This window comes from Tursiops truncatus, chromosome 11 (assembly GCF_011762595.2).
Source record: "Tursiops truncatus isolate mTurTru1 chromosome 11, mTurTru1.mat.Y, whole genome shotgun sequence".
Classification (NCBI taxonomy): Eukaryota; Metazoa; Chordata; class Mammalia; order Artiodactyla; family Delphinidae; genus Tursiops; species Tursiops truncatus.
The window spans coordinates 83,104,587-83,109,626 of record NC_047044.1 but is presented as its reverse complement, the minus strand read 5'-3'; the positions used below and the strand labels follow the sequence as shown (position 1 = coordinate 83,109,626).

At 40.2% G+C, this 5,040-nt stretch overlaps 1 non-coding gene across 1 annotated transcript; it reads right to left on the bottom strand.

The window, feature by feature from the left end:
• Nucleotides 1–3,541: 3,541 nt before the first annotated feature.
• TRNAG-CCC (transfer RNA glycine (anticodon CCC)) lies at nucleotides 3,542–3,614 on the bottom strand. The gene has a single exon. It is a non-coding gene; the product is annotated as a tRNA-Gly (tRNA).
• Between the last annotated feature and the right edge of the window lie 1,426 nt (nucleotides 3,615–5,040).

The window sequence follows — 5,040 nt, the reverse complement described above, 5'->3', positions numbered from 1 at the left end:
CCAAGATACTCTTCACAGGGGCCTCTCAGAATCCCTAAGTGGATACTGGAAGTCAAACTCATTCTTTAGAGAAGGCTGTGAAATTTCTCCTGGCAATACTTCCCCCTGATAATATCAGTGTCGGGAGATCAGGGCCGTCACTGGCATATAAAGTGCCTTGGTGTGAATAAGAGAAGATGCCCCTTAGGTGGACAATTCAGAAAATATGCTACCTGCACAACCATATAGGATGGCCCTAGAAGACACTTCATATTTTTCTTGGTTAAAAAAGTGTTATTTCTAGTATTAAACCTCACTTTTTTCAGAGTTAAAGATTTTTGAGAACCAAGTACCCACTTATTATTACAAAATCAGTACAGATGGATTCCAATATTTTATATATTAATTCAAATAATTACATAGCTAGCATACTCCCATTTTGTTATGTTTTAATTCTTTTTGGTCTTTGCACCTGAACATATAAAAACTTGAGTATGGTTTTTCTTTATCAACTAAATGCATTAAACATGTGCTGAAGAGCATTACTACGTAATAGCCCAAGTTTTCATTATCATCATTCCTTGCCCAATTCCTCACTCTCTATGCAAGGTAAGGACTTCAAACTAAAACCACGAATATTCCAACTAATCTGGAGTTTGTCTGAAATTTATCAGTGCTTGTGCAGCCAGCTCTGTAGAATGCATGTAAATGGAAGTGCACAAGAAGTGTGCAAAAAACTTGGTGTGTTATATGGACACGCCAGTATCCAAAGGCTCAGTGTGGCAGAGGCTAGGTCAAATAATTACACTGTGCGTCCCCAATCCCACTTTGATAGCAACAAAATTAGGTTTAGGCAGAGGGTACCTTTTGAGGGACTGAGAAAGTCATAGACAGCAACAAGAAATTCCAGCCAGGACTAGAACTTTGTGCAGAAGGAGAGTCACTGCCTCATGTGTCTTGGGTGAGGGTCTGCCAGCCTCTTTGCCTTAGATCCTTCCTTTGTCCATCTCCTTCTCTGCTGACCCCTGTGGGCCAAGTTTCCCAGGCCCCTCTGGCAGTCGGCTTTGAGGTGAGTTCAGCTACCGGAAGGAGTCTGGAGCTCAGTGTAAACTTGTGCGTGGGAGCATGCATGATGTGGAGGGTGCGTGTGCCCCTGCGTCTCCTATTTCTCTCTCTCTTTCATTTACTTTTTAAAAACATTTAATTACAGACAATTATATATTCAAAATAGAGACTTTAATAAAACAAACCCTCATCAACCAACTGCAAGGTTCAACACCTATCAACCTTATGCTGTTTGACTTTCTGCCCTTCTTTCTCTCCTTTGCCAGGTGTCTCACGCAGCAGCTCCATTTTTACCTGGTTCCACCTCCCACCAGACAGGCCCCCATGGTTCCAGCTTACATCCAGTGCCCCTGGTAACCGTGTCTCGTCCCTTTGCCTCCAGCCTAAGGGCAGCAGCAACTTCTTCCTGCTCCTGACCTCTAGGTTGCTCTTTTGCAATTTATTATTGTCAATGTGTAAGCATTTTATTACATGCCCCTTTTTAAAATAATCACAGTGAGGGCTTCCCTGGTGGCGCAGTGGTTGAGAGTCCGCCTGCCAATGCAGGGGACACGGGTTCGTGCCCCGGTCCGGGAAGATCCCACATGCCGCGGGGCGGCTAGGCCCGTGAGCCATGGCCGCTGAGCCTGCGCGTCCGGAGCCTGTGCTCCGCAATGGGAGAGGCCGCAACAGTGAGAGGCCCGCGTACCGCAAAAAAATAAAATAGTCACAGTGGCTTCTGTCTTCCTGCTGACTACAAAGAGTGTTTATTTTATTTTATTTTTTACCACCTACTGGCAGAACCATTATTTATCCTTTATTCATAGTTCCCTTGAAGCAGGTCAGGCCACCTAAAGTATAAGACCCTTTCAACAGCGTGGAGCCCAGCATGCTGGTCCAATATTGTCCACACCTGAAGTACGGTTCCCGATATATAATATTCACAATGTATTCAGGTACCAGACAATCTATTCTTATTCCAAATATTTTGTCAACTGCTCGTTTATATCCTGTCTTTTATTGACTTGTCTTAATCTATGGGCCAATGAAGAATCATCAGAGACCTACTACTGCTCCTGGAAATTCTACCCCAGTGCCTAACATTTTGGGAATCTGGCCAGTCTATTTTAAGGAGGTAGCCCAATCTGTCATGAAAATACATTTTTCCAATGGTAGATGGCAGAGACTAGTTAACTAAGTTTATGTCTTAGAAAAGACATGTTTAACATGTAGGCACTTGTTTACTCATAACAAAACATGACCTTCTGATGTTAGGAATGCGCACACACACACACACACACACACACACACACACACACTCACCATAAAAATGACTGATGTTAGATGGCTCTTACAAAATTACATTTTGAAAAATTATGGGACTATGAATCAAACATATAGATTAAATTCCCTGAAATAGACATGTGCTTAATAATTAATGGGAAAGGATACAAGTAATATTTATGATTTTATCTTACCCCAAACACTCAAATAATTATGCAGTAATCATATTGCTAGGTGAAGACATACTTATCAGATTGGAACCCTAATCTGTATGGAAATTTTAAAACATAAAAGGAACTTAAAATTGAAATGATGGATTAAATACACACATTGCAACTTTAACCTACTTTAATACAGTATTTTGTTTACTAAAATATTAAGACAAAAAGATCTGCTTCAAGGATAGTTCACAAGACTTTGTAATTTTTTTTTTGATGTGGACCTTTTTTTTTTTTTTTTTGCGGACACGAACCCATGTCCCCTGCATCGGCAGGCGGACTCTCAACCACTGCGCCACCAGGGAAGCCCTGATGTGGACCATTTTTAAAGTCTTTATTGAACTTGTTACAATATTGCTTCTGTTTTAGTTTTTTGGCCACAAGGCCTGTGGGATCCCAGCTCTCCATCCAGGGATCAAACCCACATATCCCCCTGCACTGGAAGGTGAAGTCTTAACCACTGTACCACCAGGGAAGTCCCATTTTTAATGGCAGCGATCACAATGCAAGCAAGGATGAGATGTGGCATTGGAGAGAAGAGAATACAGTTAATAACTGTAGTGTGTCCAAATCAAAATTAGATATAACCAATGCTCCATGGTAAGGCAGTATCTTAAATACGGGTTCCAGAACTGATTTTCATCCAATAGATAGGGAACTGGATGAGTATTCAACAACCAGAAAAAGTCAGCAGGGAACACAGTTGGTATGACAACTGTGCTAAAACAGGTACAATTAGGAGGAGAAGATACATTCAACCTGAAAAAGATCAAACTTAAGAGTAAGGGAGGGCACCAATCATTAAGTTCAATCTGATATTTGAAGGGTTGCCATTTGGAAAAGTATAGACAAGATGTATTGTCTCATGCTCCACATGAGAACAAGGTAGTATTTGTTTTTTTTAAGATGTTTGAGCATCACATGTTCATCTTTTTTCAATATTTATTTATTTATTTGGCTGCACTGAGTCTTTAGTTGCAGCACGTGGGATCTTCGGATGCGGCATCGGGATCTAGTTCCCTGACCAGGGATCAAACCTGGGCCCCCTGCGTTGGGAGCACAGAGTCTTAACCACTGGACCACCAGGGAAGTCCCTCTGTTTTTGTTTTGATGGCAGGGTTATAAGGAGGTAGTAGATTTCAGTGCATTGTGAAAAGCAACTTTCTTTAAAATGAGTTGTCCAGCAGTAGGATTTGTTGGAGGGAAGCCCAATGATTTAGAGTTTAAGCCAGGGCTCTGGATTCACGGTGAATGGGTCACCTTCTGGCTTTGCTACATACTACCCAAGTGATCTTGGACACAGTCACTTAACCTATCTATGCCTCAGTTCTCTCATCCGCATAATCTTCCAAATATATTCTATACTGAAAAGGGGGGCAGAGGTTCAAGCAGGACAAACTCTCAGAGGTCTGAGAAAAGGATTTCTGAATGGAATGTTATATTGGGTCATCCAGCTTTTAAGATCCATTCTAACCTGAGACTAAGTTATTCTATTTCTCAAAGTTCAGGCATATATTTTCATATAATTTCAGGCAAGGAAGCCTAGCACCGAATATTTAAAAGGGAGAAAAGTTGCTGGCAATTCTGCATTATTAAAAAGGTTTCAGCATAAGATAGAGAAAGGATATTCATTTTTGACCAAAGATAAAGCTATTTTAAAAAAAAGAATCTATTAAATAAAATTCACACAGTATTTTTAGTTAATAAAAAACACATAAGTCAGAAATAGGGTTACTTACATCAGCAATATCCATTTTGAATAAATTTACAATATTAACTTTATTTTCTCCTCTTCAGAGTTTCTAGTTACTCAATTTATAGATATTTCTTGGATACTGAAGAAACATGAACAAAGTACTTATGCTTTTTGAACACTGAGTGCTGCTTCCTTGCTGCTGTCAGCCCAGCCTTTCCACTACTCCTTCAACCATGCCTTCTGTCACAGCCACTCAGCACATGGCAACCAAGAACACAGAAAAGTGAGCTAAGCAGGGCTAAAGGGCAGCTTCAAAAGCAGTGATTCTCAAATCCTTTTTTGTTATGCCCCGGGGTTCCGCTAGTTATTTCAAGGAATGCTCTAAAATTTTCAAGAAATTCTTAAAACAAAATCATTCTACTTTTTCTCATCTTAACAATTATAGAGCTCTTTAGACTTTTCAAGGCATTTTCACTTAAACTATCAGATCTGATCCTCATGGCAATTCTTGAAGGTACGAATGACAGGGGATGTTCCCTCTCTTACAGATTAAAAAGAAAAAAATCAGAAAAATTATGACATGACCCAAATCACTAAACTACAAAGCAACGTAAGAAAGGCAAGAACCCAAAACCTGTCTTCTTTCTTTCCCACCCATGCTCTGTAACAGATTACACGCAGTATAGAGAGGTCATTTTGCAATCCCTCAAACTATGGAAGCATTAATTTACTTCTGGAGCTGTGAACGTTTACCAGGATTATACTACACTCTCTATTTACCTTCTTATTCACTGATAGATGTTCCCATTTTAAAAAACG